The sequence below is a fragment of the Cupressus sempervirens genome, chromosome 1, assembly GCF_028749045.1.
Source record: "Cupressus sempervirens isolate cs-2001-9-10 chromosome 1, ASM2874904v1, whole genome shotgun sequence".
In the NCBI taxonomy this organism is placed as follows: Eukaryota; Viridiplantae; Streptophyta; class Pinopsida; order Cupressales; family Cupressaceae; genus Cupressus; species Cupressus sempervirens.
The window spans coordinates 634,512,929-634,537,253 of NC_143118.1; the positions used below are offsets into that span (position 1 = coordinate 634,512,929).

The 24,325-nt window shown below is 35.5% G+C and overlaps 1 pseudogene across 1 annotated transcript; it reads right to left on the reverse strand.

Annotated features, from left to right (window-relative positions):
* Positions 1-826: 826 nt before the first annotated feature.
* Positions 827-2,174, reverse strand: LOC149579522 (phytochrome pseudogene; annotated as a pseudogene). The gene is made up of 2 exons (XR_016365166.1): positions 2,023-2,174; positions 827-1,932 (listed from the first exon to the last, which is right to left on the reverse strand). The product of XR_016365166.1 is annotated as a phytochrome pseudogene (transcript).
* Positions 2,175-24,325: the final 22,151 nt, after the last annotated feature.

Below are 24,325 nucleotides of genomic sequence, written 5' to 3' on the forward strand. Positions count from 1 at the left end.
CTACAAATGTTCAAAGCACAATGAAGCCTTCTTAGTGAACAAGTACGAAGCTTGCATGTGATAGAAAATGTGTATACACATGGATAATATGCTTGCATGATATTAACAATCAATAAACAAAAGAAGATAACATTTTTTCAAGTGGAACAAACCACCTTGTAATAAGTGAGTATGAGTTTAAGCATGCAATAAGGAAAAAATAAAATGTTAACGCTAATCACAAGAAAACATACCATTTTGAGTAATCATTCATGACATTCATGATGTATCACATAATTCAAAAAATCTGAAAGTATCAATTACTATCCACACACAATGCAAATATAAGAAGACATCAATATTACATGGAAGGCAATTCCATAATTTATGTGCAACATGATTTAATAATAAATAAACATTGAATAAAAATGCTTCAATCGTACACTTCAAACATAATGCACATATGAGAATACATAAATTGAAGTATGGAAGGGCAAAGAAAAGGAAATGTACTTTTAGTTTTACAACATCAATCATTTGTTCTTGGATCTCTATATGGTGATACTAATATGAGACTACCTCGCACTCCTTGCAAAAGGTACCTAGCTCTAGTACAAATAAAATGCACGTATCTTACCCCTTATGAGATCTAAACTTAAAACCTAAATGCATAATTCAAGTGTACAACATTAATAAATAAAAGAAAGGAAAGAAATGCTTCACTCTAATGCAGATATAAGAAAGCATAAATTTAATACAAATATAATGCTTATATAAGGAGGCATAATTTTAATTCAAATATAATGAAGATATTAGAAAGCATGATTTCAATTTGAACGTAAAAAGGTAAAGAAAAAGAAAGTTACTTTTAGAACTCAAAAGTTTTTGGATCTCTAACATAATCAGACTAATATAAAACTACCTCCTACACTTGGGAGGAGGCATCTACATATACTATAAACAACAGAATGTGCATACCTTATCTTATCGCTTGTAGAATCTACACTCGTAACCTAAATGCAGAATTCAAGCGAAGAACATTAATGGATGAAAGAAGTTATGGCTATCCAGCAAACTACACGGTAAAATATATCAGCAAACTTTCTATGCCTTCTAGTCCCGAGCCTGACCAGCAGCCAGCTGCATTTCCACATCAATCTGCAGGCCAAATACCTGCATCAGAAACTCACAAGCGTACCGAACAGGGGAGGGAACAACTCGAGGTGAAGTGTGATGGCAGACAACCAACCCCCAAAGCTTCACTCCACTTCCTCCATCATTTCCACTCCGATTGACAACTATAGCCAAAGCAAGAGAAGCAATGGAGTCCATACTCGCCATGAACAGACCATTGTGTGCTTTCAGCGTAGATCTTACCAAACACAGAGGCCGATTCAAGTCTTCCGCCTCTACAACTCCCACAGGAGTTGCACGACAATCACAGATCATGCGCACCCTATTCATCAAGAAAAGGAAGCGAGATGCAGGGCAAATATGAGCTGCAGGGTAATGGCGGCCAAGGTATGGCTTCAAATCAGAACGCCTACTTTCTGCAACAATCTCATCGTGACCATCATCTTCATGAAACTTGTAAATCATAACCCTATCATACCCAGTGAGCTCCCTCACTTCCTCAACAACAACATCACATAGCAAACCAATTTCACCACCGGGCAAACCGCGCAACCTCGATATTGCCCTAACGGACAAACCCTGCAACCTCGATATTTCCCTGGCGGGAATACCCCCTGTTTCTTCCCCTGTTCTCACTCGCAAGCCCACCATCAATTCGATGCACAATTGCATAAAAGGGCTTCCCCCTCATGGATTCCACTGCAATCGGGTTCGCCAGGCGTACGTTCTGCATCTCCACCGCATTTTTACTTTAGGCGATGATCCTAAAGTTGTGTTCCTCAACAACAATCATGCACCCAAATCGTTGAATCTTTTGCCCTATTTGCAATCGAGACAGATAAGCCCTAACTTTGTTCGAAAATGGCTCTAATGTGGAATTTGCAAAGCTGGTGCAATCAAAAGACATACCAGATTCCCCCCACTTTACGAACACAATATTCTCTGGCTTCATTGCCATTGCCGCTCTGTTACTTGTCGAATTGCTTCTCCTGCAACTGGATCCTTGGGCTTTTGCTTGCCCTTTTAGTGGTGGAAATTGATATTTTAACCCATTTTAATGTAAGTAGGGGAATTAGATATTGCTCCCTCAATGGCTCTGTCTCATGTCGGTAACGTCCTAATCACTCCCAAATCACATCCATTTTTATTTTTATTTTTCCTCTCAACTATAAATTTTTTTATTTTTATTTTTCCTCTCAACTATAAATTTGGCACTGTGATGTACCACACGAGAGAGCCACACATCTTTCTCACTTTTGCAAATTTTCCTTGTTGACATTGCTATTTAGGCACAACCTGAGAAGAATGGTGTTGGCTAAGCTCCATAAATTTATAAATATTCTCAGAACAATCAGCAAAATAGTATATATCTGATTGCTATAAATGAGAGAAATGGAAAATCTTGGAATGCTCATTTCTCCAGATCAGCCTTCATTTTTAGCTCATTTGTTATTATTTATTATATAACATGATTCTCATTGTTATAGTTTCTTTTAATTAATTTCTATTGTTTAAAATTATGTAAATTATATATGGATCAATATTAAAATATTTCATACTTTATTTATGGTCAAACTCGTCTTATATAGGTAAGTCATACAATTAAGTATTAAACAATTTAAAACATAATAATAGTGATTTTTTAGTAGTTATCCTTACTAATTTCTACAAGGACCATCTTTTCAAATTCCATAATTTTATTTAAATTAATATCAAATCAATCCTTTTATCTTTTTATATTCTCCTATTTTTCCTCCTACATTTCCTCCATCATTTTCTGGTATATTTATCTTCTTCTATTTTTTCTACAACATAGTCACTCTTGCATTTCCTCTATCATTTTCTCTTATATTTAAGTGCCCGGTTTTAACATTTTTTTTATGGGAAATTGCCACCTCTTATTGCTGATTAAAAAAATCCGGCAATAGAAAATAACAACCTATCATTTTGGAAAGTTACTATTTTTTCCCATTTTTATCTTTGATTTTTTAAGTACTATAAGTTTTTTTAGTATCTATGTTCAAGATGCATGAACTAGAGAACATAGTGAAAGATAAATATTCAAGTATTTATCATTGATTAGTTCTTCTATCTTGTTTAGTATCAATTTTATTTGCTAAAAAAAAAATTATGGTCTAGATTTTTTCTGAATATTTTTTTCCATTGATCAAAAGCTTCAAAGAAACTTGAAGGAGAATGTGAGAATACAAATAATAATCTACAAATTTAATTGATTTCATTTTATGTTTAAAATATCCATTCTCAATAATGCATGGCATATTCTATTTAAAATCTTTCTAGGTATATTCTTACTAGATCTATGTAAAAATATCATTTTTATTTTAAATAAATTGAAATCTTATTTTCTGTTTCAAATCTTGATGGTATATTCTCCACTTTCTATTTAGTATCATCTTCATTTTCAGTATAAAATCTTCACAAGTGTATTCTACATCATATATAAAACCATCATTTTAATTTTAATTTTTTAGGATTGGAATGGTTATATATTCATAGGAACATAATTTCACATCCTTTTATAAAGAGATAATGCAATCTAATTGAATATATATGCCAGATGTTATGCAGGTTGCTATTGCAATTAGTGTAGAAATTTTTCATTCATGGGTTGTGTAATGATGATTTCAGGTTTTCTATATTGTCATTATTGGCATTCATTATGATTGGTATTTGACAAGTTGTTGTTATTTGAAGGTTTGATTGTTATCACTTGGGAGCCATGATTGTAATTAACTTCAAATCATATCATCATATTCTTTGTAATATGAATATGCCCTTACTATAATATTATGTGTATGTTGCACAAGAGCTCATTAAGTGCATTAGTGCAGTAATTTCAAGCTCTTTGCATTATTTTAATCTGTCAAAAAGTTGTTAGCAATCAAAGTGCATAGTAAATTTGCATTAAGTCATTAAACACTTAAAATTTAATTAAAATATTTTGTTAATAAAATTAAATCCGTAAGAATTGCATGCATATGTATATTTTTCCACGGGCAATAATGTGTCAATAAAAAAGGAATGTTTTTTATTTGGAAGTGGAATGTCTTGTACAAAGTTAGGAAGCATCAATCTTTCTAAAAAATGCTATAGGAAACTTTTTTGAGTTATCTTGCTATATATGCCAAATTTTGGGCTTTGTAACAACACCTCCATCAAAATCTATTAAAATATTTATGTTTGCGACAATTTTTCTTTCATTAAAGGTAACTAAGACTAAAAGAAGTGAAAGTTTCTAAATTAAACAACTTATTAAATTGTTACAAATTCAATTAGATAAAGATATATAATAAAATATTATAAATAATGAATGTATAAAAAATCAATATTATTGCCTTATGCTTAATATAAATTTGTTTTATTGGGGTTATATATTTTTTTTAAATATTATTTATGTGTTATTTTTATTTTTAATTTTATTGAGTAAAAATTATGCATTCTTTTTAACTTCAAATTTATTACATTAAATTTGTTTTAGATACGGAATAGAAATAATATAGACAATATATAACTTCAATATAATTTTTATATTAAAAATAATTTCTAAATTGTCATTTAGACATTTGAAAATAATATAGAATTTTTAATTTCCAATTAATCAAGATCAAAAAGATTTTTTTTCTTTCTAAATATTATTATGTTTCTAATTTATTATCATCTTTCTCTCGCTTTAACTATAATCTTTTATTACATAAATTTTTTTTTTAAATATTTGTATAAAATTCAATTCTATTGAAATCACTTTTTATAAATTTCTAACTTAAAATATTCAAAATTTATAAGATGAAAAGAATGGTAACACACCCTAGCCCTAACAATAATACTAATTGTAACCTCTAAACTTATGATACCTCTAAAATTTTATAATATAAATTATAAAAACTGTATGTATGTTAGTTATTGATGTGTTGTTATTCTTTTTACTTTCATAAAAATTTGGTGCGATAAAACGAATCTTTTTAGTTGCACAAAAATATAAATATGAATGGGGATAGTAATATAATTTCAAATCATAGAATACAAATTCTTTTTAAGAACCACCTTCTTATAGTTTTTAAAGCTAATCAATTAATTAATTTTTTTAAAGCATATTATTATACATGCAAAAATATCAACTAACATTAGAAGTTAAACATTCTGATTAAATAGATTGTAACGTAATATAAATATTTTTAAAATATATAGAAACATGTATATGCTAATAAAAAATAAATTATGATTTAATTATTCTATTTTTAAAATAATAAAATATATTAAAAGATAGTAATTTATCAATTAAATAGAATTTCTAATCCATATTGAAATATTTAAAGTCTTAGAGCATCAATATCTTAAGATTTAAAAAGATTTAAAAATAAATTTTATTTTATCGTTATATTATAAAATAATATATATTTAGATTATAAGTAATATATGATATTATAGTCATGGGTGTATTGGGGTTAATCCAATTTTGAAAAGGGAAAAGGCGTTATGGATACCTCTAGAGGAGGGATGGATAAAAAATAATTTTGACAGGGCGGCAAGAGGTAACCCAAGTGTATCAGAGTGTGGATGTGTGGCAAGAGATCAGAAAGGCAACATAATTGTGTTTATAGCCAAATGATTTCCGGATGGTACAAATAACATTGCAAAATCTTTTGCTACCAAGGAAGCTTTGGGGTTAGGAGTTAAAATTGGATGTCAACGTATACATTTGGAAGGAGACTCTAAAATCATTATTAATGGCATTAAGAAAGGAAAGATGGAGGCATGACATCTAGACCAAAGTATATAGTATATAAAGGAGTTGCTTCTGGGCTTCAAGGATTTCAAAGTTTCACATTGCTTCATGGAAGCGAATAGAGTGGCAGATTAGCTAACCAATTTAGGTGCCAATTCAACATTGGATCCTTAATATGAAATTTTTTAGGACTTCCATCACCTTGGAGAGTAAATAAAGAGAGGAAATTTGATGGCCATTAGATTTAATAATTCACTCATGGTACCTCAATTTGAAGTCTGAAAGGAATGGCATTATGATTTTGACTCACAAGGACATTAATCATCCCATGGTAAGCAGATATTTTCATGATACCAAGGAATCCCTCACATGTGTCAAAGGAGTGTTTGGTTTGCTTTAGTACCTTGTTCTAGAGAGTTTCAAGGATGTTAAATTCAGGCAAAAGGTAGGGAAATGTCATTGTTTTTCTCTGAGACAGAAATGGAGGCAAATTTTGTTGTTGGTTCAGATTCACAAATACATAATACCTATGAAGGTCGAATATCTATGAGGCACTTGAAGCACATTTTTATAATCGATGACCTGAGCTTTCTAAAAGGAGTTCAACAGTTATTTGGGGCAGACTATTTGGATGATTTCTGGAAGAGAAGGTCAAATTTGGATGTGACATCATTGTTTGTGTTGCTTGCTTTGATGGTGGGGGGATTGAAGATGAGGTTCGATGGGTTGTGGCTGCAAGCATCAATAGGCAATGGCTCTTAGGATTGGACAAAAATATAGAGTGAGTTATTTTGGGTGAGGGAATTGAAATGGGCATTGAACCTTGATGACTGATTGGTGGTGGGGAATCCTTCATTCAACTGTTGTGGTGTGGACGTCTTCAAATCCACATGGCATTCACATCCCAAAAGCTAAATAGGGATGGAAAAATGATCATGGAATACCTAGCTGAGAAAATTTGGGTGACGAAGGAGAAGGGGTGAGGGTTTATGAAGGCCATGCTAAGGAAGAGCACCTTGGCCCCGAGACAACAACTTCACCATCATATTGTGAAGAAACATCAGCTAAAGGAAGGAGCGTTCACAACAAAGGGAATGTAGGTCGATGCTTCTCTACTTTCGGAGGAGGGAAAAGGTAGTGGAAGTTGTTGCAAGATAGGTCAGGGATTATTGGTGGAGGGATGATCATGCAACCCCAACTTTTACTCATGAGGAAGCAACAAACTGGTTTAAGGAGTAGCTAACAGAGGAGGTGGTGGCGCTTCTTTTTGCTATAAAGATCGGATAATGTATGGGCAGGTGTTAGTATTATCAGAGTGTTAATGCTCTATTTTTTGTTTTGTTTATCTAATGGTATATGTAAGGGCAAGGGTAGCTTAAAATGAAAGGCTTGAAGCCATATTGTTACAATGTACTCTTTTTTTTAATATCAATACAAACAAATATTACCAATCAAAAAATATATATATTACCAAACTAAAACAACATATAATTATTAAAATTTTAAAACAAAACTTATTCCAATTCCAATTTGAACTGTTGCAACCAAACATAGAATATGCATCTTTTGACTTCTCTTCCAGGTCAACTAAACATGTCTAAATGACATTCTAGAACTTATTTTAAGAATGCATGAATACCAAAAGAGAGCTTATTCCAACATAGATGAATGTTGCGTTGCATTCAACAATTTTTGCAGCCAAACAACCCCTAAAGGATTACAAAAGGAGTCGATTGGCCAAGGCACTACTAGAAATAAAATAAAAAGTGGGCCTAAGAGATAAATTAATTAATTGTCAGGAACACATATACAAAATTTTATTTTAATAATTTATTTAATAATGATGGGGACATCACATGGATAACCCTAACCATGAGGTTAATGACATGAGAATGAACAAAAATCCTATAAACTCTCTCTTTCACATTAAAAATTCAAAGAAAAAATCTTTAAAGAGGGTCATTGCTAGAGTAAAGAAGTGAAGAGATTACAGTGGTACCTATAAAGGTTACATGGATATGTAAAGCAATCCAAAAGGTTTATAGTTTTCCATCAGAAATTCTAATCTCCAAATGATACCCAAAGTTTCATGACCACATAATCCATACAGATATATTTTGCATTTATTTCCTTTGTGTATGTAACAATATGGCACCTACGACATAATCCCATATATCGCAGAATGAAAAGGGAGGTAACATGTGAATGGGAAAGCATCTAGGGTATGGAAAAAATGTGATTCCTTTAAATTTTCAAGCAATTTTAATTTACATTTGCCTACACTTTTAAGGGCTAAATAAAAATCTCAATTAGGAAAATTCCAGAAGACATTGCCAAAATAATGGAATTTTAGAAGTAATAATTTTTCTAGAAGGCTAGGAAAATAATTTTTAATTTCTTCTTATCCAAAACTAATTCAGAATGGAAGCTTCTAGAAATCTTCAAGCTACAAATTTTATATTTTAATCAAGGATAAAAAATTTTTTTGCATGCCCCCACTAATGAGAATTGAGAAAATTCATGTTTTAAAATTATTGAATACTAGTATTAATTGTGCTATTGCTATTAGGATTTAATTGTGTAGTTTTTTAGTCAAACTCATTGACTCATATTTCATGAGTAATGATTCATAAAAACCCATCTCTCATGACAATGAATAGAACACTTAGCACTCATAGGAACTAGGTGATGCACATTGAGGTGAAGCACCAAGACTTCTCAAGTGGACACCCATCCCAATATTAGTCTAGCTCAAGCACACTTAACTACAAAGTTTCCTCCATGGTTAAACCCACTCTGCTTGCAAACCCATTTGAAAAACCTTGACCAAGTGTTGTGTCTTATGTACCATTCATTAGAAAGTCCCTTAAGCTCATCAATTGATAAGTAAGAGTTATTTTCCACATCAAGTCAAAATTTCTCCTACTTATCAATTGATGAGCTTAAGGGGCTTTCTAATGAACACTTCATAAGGTGCAACACTTGGTGAAGGTTTTGTAAATGGAGTTGCAAGCAAGGTGGGTTTAACCATGGAGGAAACTTCATAATTAAGTGAGCTTAAGATGGGGTAGTACTAGGATGGGTGACCTCCTGTGAAGTCCCAGTGCTTCACCTCTATGTACATCACCTAGTTCCTATGAGTGCTAAGTGTTCTATGTTAGAGTAATTATTTATTCTAACTTATTAATTAAATCACTTTGATTTAATTAATTAAGTTTCCTATTACTCTAGTTTGCTTAAGCTATCTTGTAGGTGCATATAATTAATATTTTATTAATTATATTAAGCAACCCTAGCTTTTTTAGGCTTTAGTTTCCTTTTTCAGGTTTCGTGATTCCTTTATAAGGATTCACCTCTTTGTATTTTATTCATTCACTTATTGGATTATATGAGATATTGCTCTTTGCATGTCCATAAGATGGATCTGGGTTTTTGGCCTCCATGATTTTTCCTTGCCTCATCCATGTAACAGGTTTATGCATGTAGGTGTTCTTGGGAGATTATTTTTTCACCTAATCTAACATGGTATCAGAGCAAGCTTGTTGCTCGCTGTTCATGGTTTGTTGAAGCATTTCAGAAGCTTCTTTTTTCAAGGGTTTCAGAAGTTTTCTATGTGGATTTAGGGAGGACCTTATTTTTTTGGTCACTTTGGGCTCAAACAGACATCACCGTTGCGCTCAAAGTGCCCAAAAACCCCATAATCCATATAAAATTTGTCCATTTTGGACATCGTTGGTCTGGGAGGCAAAAAAAATTTTGCCATACAGGGCCGTACGGCCTCCTGCACGCGGATCGAGGAAAAAATTTATTAAAAAATCACAAAAAAATAACAATTGCGACGGTTAATTAAGTGAGCTTAAGATGGGGTAGTACTAGGATGGGTGACCTCCTGTGAAGTCCCAGTGCTTCACCTCTATGTACATCACCTAGTTCCTATGAGTGCTAAGTGTTCTATGTTAGAGTAATTATTTATTCTAACTTATTAATTAAATCACTTTGATTTAATTAATTAAGTTTCCTATTACTCTAGTTTGCTTAAGCTATCTTGTAGGTGCATATAATTAATATTTTATTAATTATATTAAGCAACCCTAGCTTTTTTAGGCTTTAGTTTCCTTTTTCAGGTTTCGTGATTCCTTTATAAGGATTCACCTCTTTGTATTTTATTCATTCACTTATTGGATTATATGAGATATTGCTCTTTGCATGTCCATAAGATGGATCTGGGTTTTTGGCCTCCATGATTTTTCTTTGCTTCATCCATGTAACAGGTTTATGCATGTAGGTGTTCTTGGGAGATTATTTTTTCACCTAATCTAACATGGTATCAGAGCAAGCTTGTTGCTCGCTGTTCATGGTTTGTTGAAGCATTTCAGAAGCTTCTTTTTTCAAGGGTTTCAGAAGTTTTCTATGTGGATTTAGGGAGGACCTTATTTTTTTGGTCACTTTGGGCTCAAACGGACATCACCGTTGCGCTCAAAGTGCCCAAAAACCCCATAATCCATATAAAATTTGTCCATTTTGGACATCGTTGGTCTGGGAGGCAAAAAAAAATTTGCCATACAGGGCCGTACGGCCTCCTGCACGCGGATCGAGGAAAAAATTTATTAAAAAATCACAAAAAAATAACAATTGCGACGGTTAATTAACCGCAGCAGAGCCGCTAGCGGTCACCGCTACGATCACCGCTGACGGCCACCGCTCTGATACCATGTTAGATTAGGTGAAAAACTAATCTCCAAAGAACACCTGCATGCATAAACCTGTCACATGGATGAAGAAAAGAACAGAGGCAAGGAAAAATCATGGAGGCCAAAAACCCAGATCCATCTTATGGACATGCAAAGAGCAATATCTCATATAATCCAATAAGTGAATGAATAAAATACAAAGAGGTGAATCCTTATAAAGGAATCATAAAACCCAAAAAGGGAAACTAAAGCCTAAAAAAGCTAGGGTTGCACAATATAATTAATAAAATATTAATTATATGCACCTACAAGATAGCTTAAGCAAACTAGAGTAATAGGCAACTTAATTAATTAAATCAAAGTGATTTAATTAATAAGTTAGAACAAATAATTACTCTAACACCCCCCCTTAAGCGAAGCTTGGGAGGAAGCTAACCTAGCACAGCTATGAAAGAAGAATTGGATCCCAACAACAAGGCCTGATTAGGTACCCAATCACAACAAAATCTCTATAAAGTGGAGAAATAGAGAAAATCACATGGGAAAAACCCTACTCCAAAAAGAGATAGCAAAGAATGTTCCAGAAGAAGGAACAAAGAGATCAGAAGAGAATCATTGAAGCATGAAGAACCGCAAAACTCTGTCAAAATGTTGATCTGTAGAACCTCCATGGAAATAGAAGGCACAAACTATCAACCAAAGGAACCTCCATGGAAATAGAAGGCATGAACCATCAACCAAAGAAGCATAGAATAGCAATATAACCTCCCCTTAAGGCAGGTGAGGTGACAGGAAACTGAAAAGATGGGCCAAAAATCTCCTACAACACAGGAGCCAAACACATCGAGAGTGAGGTACAAAACACCAATAAAGGCACGTGTCATCGACACTGCATGAAAAAATAGAGAAAGAGGGCTTATAAGCGGCAAACAACTATCCCCCCCCCATGGCACTTTATAAAATAGTGCAAGTACAACGAATCATAATGATGAAAAGGATCCCGAAACGCAAGAGTGGCACTTTATCTCAGTGTGTTGCATAAAGATGCTTACAATGAATATAAAAAATGATCAGAAAAAACATAAGGCTGAAACAACAGAAGGTAGAGCCCAAAACGAAGCAACTGAAGCAACAAAATCGATCTCCGGACCTGAAACAAACAGAATATCCACCAGAATGCTAAAATGAAAAAGACTGAATAGGATGTGCCTGGAATAGAATCTGGAACAAAAACTAGCATCACTGGAAAGAGCACAGAAAGAGCTTTCCAGCGATATAAAGAAGTCCAAAATCGGAGATCGGAAGCTCAAGATACGCCTCCCGGAGTGCAAAACAGAACATTCGGCTTTGACTGCCAAAATAGGCAACCAAACTACATCAAAACCCAAAAACAACTATACCAGCATCTCCATCTCATAACCAGCTTTCCGATGCATTTTTCGGATCGAAAAAATACATCTGTATGTTCAAGTTACGGAGAAAAAACCTCTAGGGCCTCTGAAAATGCATGAAATTTTTTTTTTTTTTAATAAAAAAAAAGTAAAAAACAAAAAAACATTATAAAAATCTCCAATGCCGGCGAAGCGGCGGTCGGGCGGCGGGAGGGTGGAGGGCCACTGCAAGGCGGAGCTGCCGGCGGAGCCGCTGCGGGCCACTGGTGAACCGCCAGCAGTAACCGCTAGCGGTGGCCGTCAACGGTGACCGCTAGCAGCTCCACTGTGGTTAATTAATTGCCGCGGCTAAAACTGCTGCAATTGTTTTGTTTTTTTGCAATTTTTTTAATAATTTTTCATCCTCGATCCGCGTGCAGGAGGTCGTACATCCCTGTACGACAATTTTTTTTTGCCTCCTAGACCAACGGTGTCCAAAATGGACAAATTTTATATGGATTCTAGGATTTTTGGGTGCTCTGAGCACAACGGTGATGTCCGTTTGAGCCCAAAGTGACCAAAAAAAAAGGTCCCCCCTAAATCCACATAAAAAACTTTCGAAACCCTTGAAAAAAGCAGCTTCTGAAATGCTTCAACAAACCATGAACAGCGAGTAGCAAGCTTGCTTTGATACCATGTTAGATTAGGTGAAAAACTAATCTCCCAAGAACACCTACATGCATAAACCTGTCACATGGATGACGCAAAGAATAGAGGCAAGGAAAAATCATTGAGGCCAAAAAACTAGATCCATCTTATGGACATGCAAAGAGCAATATCTCATATAATCCAATAAGTGAATGAATAAAATACAAAGAGGTGAATCCTTATAAAGAAATCACGAAACCCGAAAAGGGAAACTAAAGCCTAAAAAAGATAGGGTTGCACAATATAATTAATAAAATATTAATTATATGCACCTACAAGATAGCTTAAGCAAACTAGAGTTATAGACAACTTAATTAATTAAATCAAAGTGATTTAATTAATAAGTTAGAACAAATAATTACTCTAACATTCTATTCATTGTCATGAGAGATGAGTTTTTGCAAACCACTACTCATAAAAAATGGTCAATGTGTTTAAATAAAAAACTATACAGTTAAATCCTGACAACAATATCACAATTTGACTTATTGTGGAAAATATCTCCTACTTATCATCAAATATTAATAATGAACTTTTATATTTTGGTGGAGTAAATTTTTTATCACAATTTGACTTCTTGTGAAAAATATCTCCTACTTATTGTAATCACCCAAAAATGGTCATCTAGACTATTAGCCCCCTTCTCAGCATTTTGGCTGATTTAATTAATCATTTACCTAGACCAAATTGTTAATAATCAATTAATTTGGTTATAACCTATAGTTTGACTATGCTATCCTAAGTTCATTATTTGATTAAAAGAACATGTCCCCTTTTAATTGAATAAAAAGACCCCATTCTTCTAACCCACTTAAAGTGCACACATAAAGTCCTTTTCTATTTTTGAAATTAAAAGAAAATCTCATGGGACTTTTGTCTTATATGACAAGTCAACTCATTTTCTATTGGTTGACTTGTGTGTGCACACAGATCCCTTCCACTTTTGAATTCAACCATTGATCATCCACTCTTTCAACCTTGATCTCTATCATATGTACGACTTTAAAGGCAAGAGAGCTTCTCCCTCAAAGGATCTACACTCTTGAGTATTGTTATGCTACAGGATTTTCATTGGAGTACTTAAGAGCTTCTTGTGGAGAGCAACATTTTCTTGCATTCATCCTTTGCATCCATGACATTTTACTTTGCATAGCATCTCAGCTTAGCTTGCATATAGTGTAGTTCCTTTCTTTTTGCAAGTAGCTTAGGACACATAGTTTAACTAGGATGGTTGTAATACTATCATTTGTGTAGCTTAGTTACATTGTGCATTCCATTTCTAGCATAGTTGCATTTTGCATTGCATATATTCAAGGTTCTTTGACATTTGCATTCTTGCTCTTGCTCAAAGAATCTCCCATTTCATGGTTTACTAGAAAGGGTTGCATCTCTAAGGCTTAGTTGAGAGCCATTTTGTGCTCATTGTATGCTTTTGCACTCCATGATTAGGGAGCTCTAAGCCGATATTCAAGTTTTCCAATCCATGGAAAACCTTGGACAAAAGGGCTTAGAGAAGTGCACTATTTTTGGTGTACATTTTTGGCACCCACTGTGGGGTAGAACATTGGTTTCGCCCTAAGTTTTTGTTATTTTCATCACCATTTTACTTTTTGTTTCATATTTTCCGTTTTTTTACAATTGTAGCTCTAGGTGACATTTTTTCACTATCGTACGACAGTTCACAATATAGTTGTGCAATACATTTTGTGAAAATAGTGTCATACTGGTATACTGAACTATATCGCCTCTATTATAAAGTTCGGTTGCCTAGCTTAAGGGAAACTATCGCACAGAGAAGTTCTATCGCACGGGTATACTGTGAAGTATCATCTGATAGATTTCCAATGAGAACTATCACCTGACACATTTGTTTGTTGTTTGAGGTGTTTTGGTCAGTTTTGATTGTGTTTGTTGATTGTTGGTTTTAGCAGGTCTCTAAAACGGTTCTGCAGAAGTCTATTTGCAAATTTTTTTTTTTGGGAAGCTAACCCTTGGCACTAATGGTTTTGGTTGTAGGTTTCTATATTTGAAATTTTGAAACATTGCCTAAAAAGAACGCATGTCAAAGCTCCAAATGCAAAAGGGCTACTAACAATTGTTTGCAGGGCTGCTTGACGCATAAAAACCAAAACTTGTTCGTTCTTTTATTTCATGTGCGGCATATACTAGTTCATTTTTTGTAGGCACATTAAAACTTGTAATTGGGGTCCCTTGGTGATAGGAGAGTATGCTCTTCACCCTTGTGGTGAATCAGAAATTTTGACCCACCTTTGGATTTCAAAAGCAAGTAGGTAATTTACTCTTCTTGGTGTGTTTGGGTGACATGATTGGAATAGGAGAGTATGCTCTTCACCCTTGAGGTGAATCAGAAATCTTGACCTCCAAGAGTTGATGCGCTCAATGTTTTGTTAGGATCCTTTAGCAGGCTTGCTCTCGAATAACTTAAGAGGAATGAGCCAAGTGGGGACAAGAAAATTACCCAGCTCTTCCAACCCACTATAAACTCAAGGCTATCAAGGACACAAAACCTTGGTAGACATAGTATTTGTCTTTGCCTAGTGTGATCGCTTATGGGATTTCGACCATAGGTAGATCACTAGGCAAGAATGATTAAGGTACTCTTGTGATCGTGAGATCGATTACTCATCGCAAGGTGAGGTGTCTTGTAATTGGGAGCAAGAGGAGCACTATGAACGGAAACCCTATCTAGACACCCTAAGTTAGTATCCACCTTATTTTTTCGCTCAACTTATTGGTGCAAGGATTGATCCTAGTGGACTACTTGGATCACCCCAAGATTTACACTCACCATATGTGTTCCCTTAGTTGTGCTTATGGCACTTCTATGACAAAGCCAATATCTCTTGTGGGTAACCACTTGGTGTGAGGCAAAGGGGCATCAAGCGTGGGCTAAGTTGTTGAGTAATGAACCATGACCTTAAGGTAGATTGCTTGGCTACTGTTTTCAAATGTATTGACCAATGTTAATGTTCTTGCACATCAAACAATTGGGGTAATATTAGTAGGGATGTTGTTATCATATCACAAGTGTGTGTTGGCAAGGTTGTTTTTACCCTTGTTCAATTGTTTGAAGACATGTTAAATCGCTTACTGTTTGCAAACTGGGCTAATAACTAACACGAACTGGAAACCTATACTGTCTTATTCGAAAAATCATTTGATTGTTGAACCTGAAATGCAAAATTTTGGGTCAAAACTGGTCTATTCTGCACAAACTGTCACTTTATCACCTGGTCTTTGAAGAAATATCGCACAATAGAATTTTCCCAAAATTGTATCGCCTTCCTTTTTGAGTTACATCACCCTTGGTCCTTAAGTATATCACATGTCTTTGTTGAAATTGTCACCTGACAGAAAAGTATCGCACTCTTGTTGCGAAAAGTGTCGTATGACATTTTATGCTATTTCATTGTCACCTAGTAACTAATAGAGTATTGCCTGAGGTTATTTCTTGCCAAATCAACATTTGCATTCTGGTCTTTCTAGTTTAGAGTGTGTCATTCTTGTTCCCTTGAATTCTAGTTACATATCTATATGTTAGGAAACTGTCCAAGGTTGAAAAAATGGGTCTAGTTCATTAGATGTAAGTCTTGAGACGTCACTAATAAATCACTTGTCAAAATTTGATTATTGTCCCTTTTAGCTACTTGCTATTGAGCTTCTTGCTTGCTTGTTCGGCTCGAGTCACCAGTGTTGTAAGTTCTTGAGCATTGCTTGACAAGCCATCTCTCATACTTTGACAAGTGACTAATCTTGATTGTAAAAGCTTCAAATATGACTTACTCTTCTTGTCCCATTAAACAAAGACAAGTCTTTACATGCCGGTTACAACTAGATTTCAAGTTGGGAGTGGGAACCATACCCCTTTTATTTTCAAGCAATTAGAAACCCCACCTAGACATCCTCACGAATAGGCTTGTGTGGAAGACCCTAAGCCAATTGAAAGAAAAACAATTAACGTTAGGCATAATCCACTTTACAGTTTTGAAAACCCATTTGGCACACCTTGTGAGACACCTAAGGTTGAGAATGGTTTGGTCACCATGGTGCACCCTGATGAAGTCCATCATTGTCTAGAGGAACAAGCACGTGAAAACCAAAGGATTTTTGAAGCCATGTATGCTAGGGAGAAAGAACATGAACAAGCTGAAACCAATACCTATACTTGTCATGAAGGGAACAAAGGGACTTGCTCCCGAAATCCTTTTGATGGAAATGATGGCAACTACACACCTCCAAAAACTCCTAGAGTGACCACAGGGGCATGCCCTTTCCATTATAACAGTGATGAAGAAGTAACAAGCGAAAATGTCATAAAGTTCCAACAAGACGATTTTGCTCAAAAACTGATGCTTAGAGCTTTAGAAGAAAATAGAGATCAATATTTTCATTACATGGTAGCAAGAGGGTGGAAACTTCCTCAAGATTTCAATGTAGAATGCATCATTCCTAACCGAGAACCCACTGAAGTAGAGATATTAGGGGAAGAAATAAAGAGCTAAGGGAACAATTTACACAACTACAAGCCTCAAGAGAACCACCTAAAACTTCATTTCTTGACTCAATATGTGCTCTTCCATTTGATAGGAGTCTTTACATGCTACCATTTCCTAAGGATATAGAGGTTCCTAAGTATGACAAATAGGATGGAAATGGTGATCCTCACAATCATGTGAGACATTTTTATGCTCTCAGCATGGACTTTATGCATGAAGACACCTTTTTTATGAGATTATTTCCTAGGAGCCTAAGAGGACAAGCTATGGAATGGTTCACCAAATTGAATCCTCCCATTAAGACATTTGATGAGCTTGCACAACGATTCATCCAACAATTCTCTTACAATATTCAAAATCCTGTAACAGTGCTAGATTTATGCAACATCAAGCAAAAATTGGGAGAGCCTTTTGCAACATATCTTCAACAATGGAGGGCATTATACTCTCGATATCCCCGACACGTTCTTGAGGCTAAAAAAATTGATATCTTTGTCTATACCCTCATACTAGAATTGTACTTTGATCTAAGGAAACAACTCTTCACATCCTTTAATGCCATGGTTGAGAGTGCATATCATATTGAAGATGTTGCTATCAAAAAGGGTGATATTGTCATCAATAAAGATAAGAACAGCAATGGAAACAATAAAGACAAAGGTAAACCCTTGGAATAAAAACAAGTATGTTGTCAATGATGTAGTGGTGGATACTCCTAAGACTAAGGAACCTACGTTTAACCTTTCCACTGCTATCTACACTACGAAACAACAAGAAAATGTGAGACCACAAACATCTAACAAAAGCTCTAAGTTTACAAGGAAACGACGTGTTTATACACCCATGGTTAAGTCATATGAAATGGTCTTGGAAACTTTAATTGCAAACAACTTGATTACTTTGCTAGACAATTCCCGACCCTATGACCCACTCGTCAAACCCCAGTGGTAGAGGGAAAATCATGTTTGTAGTTATCATAGAAGCAAGGATCACAATACTAAAAATTGTTTCAAGCTCAAAGATGTGATTCAAGATCTTATTGAGGAAGGCAAAGTTGTCACAGATGGTCTTGCCAAGAATGTTGATCACAAAGCTTTTAAGCAACCCTTACCAGAATATTAGAAGGGTGAAACCTCTAAAGCTACTAAAAAGAATCATGATGCTAAGATCAACTATGCTTATGCTGACACAGACAATGTCATAGGTATGCTTGAGCCTGTTGAGTATATATGCATGGCAAATTCTAATGATGACAACCAATATGTAGAAGAATGACCTAGAGTTGTCTTAAGAATGTGTGATGTTCCTCAAAACCATAATGACTCTTGATCTAAGGTGGTGCTTCGGGTGACTGATTATTTTTCATCACAAAGTGAACCACTTAATGCTGTCACTAGGGGGCAATCTAAGGTTGTCCTAAAAGTTTCCCAAGACTCCAAGAATGCCTCATCTTCTAAGAAACCAACCACTTCCAAGATCTCAAACTATGACCTTGTTAGTCAATTATAGCATACCCAAGCACAAATCTCCATTTTTGAGTTGTTAGAGTTATCCCCCTTGCTCAAAGATATCCTTGAAAAAGCTTTACACTCTACCAATGTTCCCATAGATATTGATGCGGAACGATTCCAAGCTATGGTGAATCATATCTCTTCACCTTACCACCTCACCTTTTCTAAAGAAGATAATTGAGCTCCTAGTCATCCCCACAACCTTGCTCCCTATATCGAACTCCAAATCATTTGTACTCGCATTCATCGAGTCTTGATAGATAATGGTGCAGGGTTAAATATTATCTCCTTTAATGTCATTCAACAGTTGGGCATGTCAGAATTTTCTATTGACCCTAGACGCAAAATCACCATAAAAGCTTATGACGAAGTTGAAAGACCTTCTAAGGGTCTAATTGTGCTACCAATTCGAGTTGGTCCAGTGGAAAGGGATGTTGTTTTTCAAGTTCTAGATATACCACTTGCATATAATTTGCTATTGGGATGACCATGGATTCATGATATGTAAGTAGTGCCTTCCACATATCATCAGTGCATCAAGTTTCCTTTCAATGGCACTGAAGTAGTTGTCCCCAGTGATAACTCAATGCCCATCAATGCATTATCTACTGCTAAAACACTAGTGCCCAATAATCATTCTTCTCATAAGCCAACACCATTTCTCGCAGAATGTGAACGAAAAATGAAAATGATGAGTCTTGTCATGGGAGAATACACTCTAGAATCTATTATTGCTTTACCACTTTCCCCTCAGTCTTATGGTAAACCGTCCACCAAAAAGAAACCTTCTGCATCTGCCATGACACTTTTTGGCACCTTTGTCTAGTTCTTAGTTCCTTTGGAAGCGGAAAAAGAAGAACAAGCCATTAAATACTGGATATATAGAGGAGAGGATGATGAAAAGGATGTTATAGTTACCACTCCCATTTCCCCCAAATGATATGGAAAAGGGTATAAAATGTTTGCAAATATGGGATATCAAGGTCATGGGTTTCTAACTGGTAACAAAAATGCTCTAGCTGAACCTTTAAGTCACACCCAAGGTCATGATGCTCGAGACACTGTTGGCTTAGGATTTGGGCTAAAAGATGATATGCCAATGTCTACTCAAAATGTGCCCATATCTAGTGACTCAGAAGATGATGATCCTCCCTTTTTCACTACTACTTTGCAAGATGAAGACTTTGTGCCTACAACTTCTCTTCTTTGTGGGAAGCATACTCCAAATACTACTGATGATGTTGAAGCTTCCACCTCTCAAAAAATAGAACAAGATGAATATGATCATGAGGACGTGAATAGAGGGTGGGTTCAACAAAATTTTGCTCGTCTAATTACTAGGGATCAAAGTATAGACTCTCAAGAATATGAATGGGAAAGTTTATCGGATGCTTCTTGTGAACTAGGAGTGGATGATATTCATACCTATGTAACTCAACCAAATGTAGTCGACAAGTCTAGTGTAGGGTTAGATGAGTTTGGCCCACAATATGCTTTAATGGATCACACTAGTTCCTCTAGGGTTATTCCTGATTTAGATACCTTTGCAACATTCAATATAGGTTCACCTTTACATGTCACCAAAGATGAATCTTTTAATGTCAATCACCTCGAAGCTTCTCCCTTTCTTTCATTAATCCATCCCAATCTCATAGATTGGTCTAGTCAATACCAAGCACCAGAAATATTGTCTTTCCGCAATGACTATGAGATCGCTTGCTATCTAAATGCCATTGAACCTATCACTTCTTCCACCAATGAACCCATGATTCACATGACAAAATCAGATATCAAGTACCTTAGTCATAAAATCAAAGGAAAAAATAAATGGTCAGATAGCGAAAACCACATTGTGGCAGTGTCTGAACCTAAAAAAAGTAAAAATAAAGATGTATCTAACGGTGAAAACCTCTTTGAGGCACTCGTAGATGAGGTACTTGGTAGTCTACCAAGCTATTTTCAAGACAAATCATCAGTTCTTATTGAGCCTACATAGTCAATCAACTTGGGAAAGGAGGAATCTCCTAAAATTATCCATGTAGCTCAATCATTGTCAGCCAAAGAAAAGGAGCAGTTTACCCAATTTTTCTAGGATAAAAAGATCAATTTTGCATGGACATACTTAGACATGCCTGGGCTTGACATAGATCTCATCATGTATCATTTATCTATTTCTCCTGATATCAAGCCTATTAAACAAAAATTGAGGAAAATGCATCCTCATGTAGCTTTGTTGGTAAAAGAAAAGTTGGAGAAACTTTTGAGTGCAAACTTTATTAGAGCATTGACTATGCGAACTGGATTTCCAACATTGTACCTATCTCCAAAAATGACAAAACCATTTGAGTTTGTACTAACTTCAGAGATCTTAACAAGGCATGCCCTAAAGATGATTTCCCGCTACCAAATATTGATATGATTGTAGACATGACTATGGGATATGAAATATACTCCATTATGGATGTTTTTTCTGGGTATAACCAAATTAAGATAGCTCCAGCTGATCAAGAGAAAATGGGCGTCACATATGCATGAGGTACCTTTTGTTGGAATGTTATGCCTTTTGGGCTTAAGAATGCTGGTGCTACCTACCAAAGAGCAATGACCACCATCTTCCATGACATGATGCATAAGAATATGGAAGACTATGTTGATGACACACTGGTAAAATCTAGAACAAGAGACACACACCTTCAAGACCTTAGTTTGATATTGGACCGTATGGAACAATTTCAACTTAGGCCAAATCCAAAAAAGTGTGCCTTTCGTGTCACTTCAAGAAAGTTGCTAGGTTACATTATCTCAGCATAAGGCATTGAGGTTGATACTCAAAAGGTCCAAGCTATCATAGATATGCCTCCTCCAAAGAATATTAGTCAACTTAGAAGCCTACAAGGGCATCTACAATCCATAAGAAGGTTTATTTCTCAATTGGCTAATAAAGCTCAACCTTTCAATAAGAATTTGCACAAACGGTCTACTCAAATCTGGAATGATGAGTGTCAACAAAGTCTAGATCAGATCAAAGGGTACTTGGCAAAACCTCCAGTCTTGATGCCACCTATTCAATGCAAACCTTTGATTTTGTACATCTCAGCTATAGCTTCTTCTTTAGGAGCACTATTAGCCCAAAGTGATGAGATTGGTAAAGAACATGCCATTTATTATATTAGTCAAACTTTGATTTCCTATGAAATGAATTATACCAGCATTGAGAAAGCTTGTCTTGTGGTGGTCTTTGCCTCTCAAAAGCTTCGACATTACATGTTGGTGCATACAGTCCACCTAGTCACTAAAATAGATCCTTTGAAATATCTATTGAGCAAAGCTGCGCTTACTGGTCATCTATCTAAGTGGATGATGATTCTTTCAGAATTTGACATTTAGTATGTCGAACATAAAGCCATCAAAGGACAAGCTATAGCTTATCAACTTGTTGATTTCCCTTTAGAAGATACAACACCCATACAAGCTAAATTTCCAGATGCTTCAATAATGTACATCACTGAAAGGACTTGGAAAATGTTTTTTGATGGTTCCCACACACAAAATGGAGCTGGAGCTAGTATATTGTTTGTTTCTCCTCATGGGTATACAATTCCTAAATCTTACAAACTCGTGTTCCCTTGTACAAACAATATGGCTGAATATGAGGCTTTAACAAATGGGATCAAGATGGTTCTTGAATGGAGGATAACTGAGTTGCATATCTACGAGGATTCTCAACTTGTTATTAATCAGGTGAATAATGACTATCAAAAAAGGATGACAAGTTGATACCTTATAAAAGATTGATAGACACTCTAAGGAAATACTTCACTTTTGTGACATTCCAGCAAATTCCTAGGGCAGAAAACAAAGTTGCAGATGCTATGGCTACTCTAGCCTCTATTCTCCAACTACAAGAACATGAATCTCGATTTGAGTTCTTGGTGGAAGAACTGTGCTATCCTGCCTATGAATCCCCCGACAACCAAGTGATCTGTAATGTTGCAGGTCATGATTCTTCCCACTATGCTGACATCTTTTTCTACCTGCATGATCAAATCATTCCTAAGAACCTCACACACAACCAAAAATGCCAATTCCTTCGTAATGCCTCACATTACATTTTGGTCTCTGGTGATTTGTATAGAAGGGGTCTAGATGGTACTTTGCTTAGGTGTTTAGAGCTAGAAGAGTATGAAAAGGCACTCACCGAAGTCCATGATGGCATTTTTGGGGCACATTCTAATGGCCTTACACTTTCTCAGAAGCTGCTTAGGGCAAGTTATTACTGGCCAACAATGCAAATTGATGTTGTCTATTATGCCAAGTCCTGTCAAAAATGTCAACTCCATGGCAACTTTATACATGCTTCAGGATGTGAGTTGATCCCTTCTATGACATATTGGCCATTTCAACAATGAGCCTTTGACTTGGTGGGTAAAATTCACCCAAGCTCCTCTAGTGGCCACGAGTTCATTATTACTGCAACTGAGTATTTCAGTAAATGGGTTGAAGTTGTGCCATTATCTGTTGCTACAGACAAACATGTTACTCTATTCATACTAAAACACATCATTTGTCGATATGGTATCCCTTCTTCTATTGTCACTGGTAATGGAGGACAGTTCAAAAATAAGAACCTAAGACAACTATGTAAGAAGTTTAAGATCAAACAACACTGGTCCTCTATTTATTACCCTCAAGGGAATGGTCAAGCAGAGGCTTCCAATAAAACATTTCTGAAAATTCTGCATCGCACAGTTCATAAGTTTGGGAGAGATTGGCACCTATAGATCAATCCAACACTTTGGGCCTACAGAACTACTATTTGTACTCCTACAAGGGCCACTCCCTTTTCTTTGGTCTATGGTTTTGAGGTTGTCCTCCCATTATAAGTAGAGATCCCTTCCTTACGAGTCTCTTTGCATGGGTTTATAACTAATGAAGATCATAGAGCTATGTGAATATAGGAATTAGAGACCCTTGATGAGCACCATAAAGCAACTTTTGATCACATGAGAGCTTATCAGAAGCGCATGTCTACTCAGTATAACAAAAAGGTCCATCCACATGAATTTCAAGTTGGTGACCTTGTGCTTAGAGAAAATCCAAAGAATCAGTAGCATAGAGAGCAGAAGGAAAAATTTGAACCTAATTGGTTAGGGCCATACATTATCACAACAACATTTGGATTTGGTGCTTATCAGTTGTCTACTCCTGAAGGGGAAGAGCTTGCAGAACCTATCAACATCCTACACTTAAAGAAGTTCTATGCTTAGAAGGTTTACTGCTCAACTATCTTGTACATATTTATGATCCTGAAAAAAATCCTAAAAATAAAAAAATGTCCTAAAAAAATGATAATCTTAGTGAAAACCTAGCAATAGGCACTTTGATGCATCACAAAAAAATAAAAAAAATTAAATTTTTTTTTTCCAAGTGGTGAAAACCTGGAAATAGGCATTGCTTGAGACCCTTGCACCTATGTCTATCAGTCTCATTCACTTCACTAACCTAGTTCCTAGCTTGGAATTGTTTCTCGTCCTCGTCTTGGGGGCACAACTGCTTAGCCTATTTTGAGGTCTTCTTGTGTACTAGGGTTTCTTTGGCAACTCAAACAAAATAGTGTTTCTCAACACTACCCCCCCAACTTGACATCAAGTGTTTCTCAACACTTTTCAAA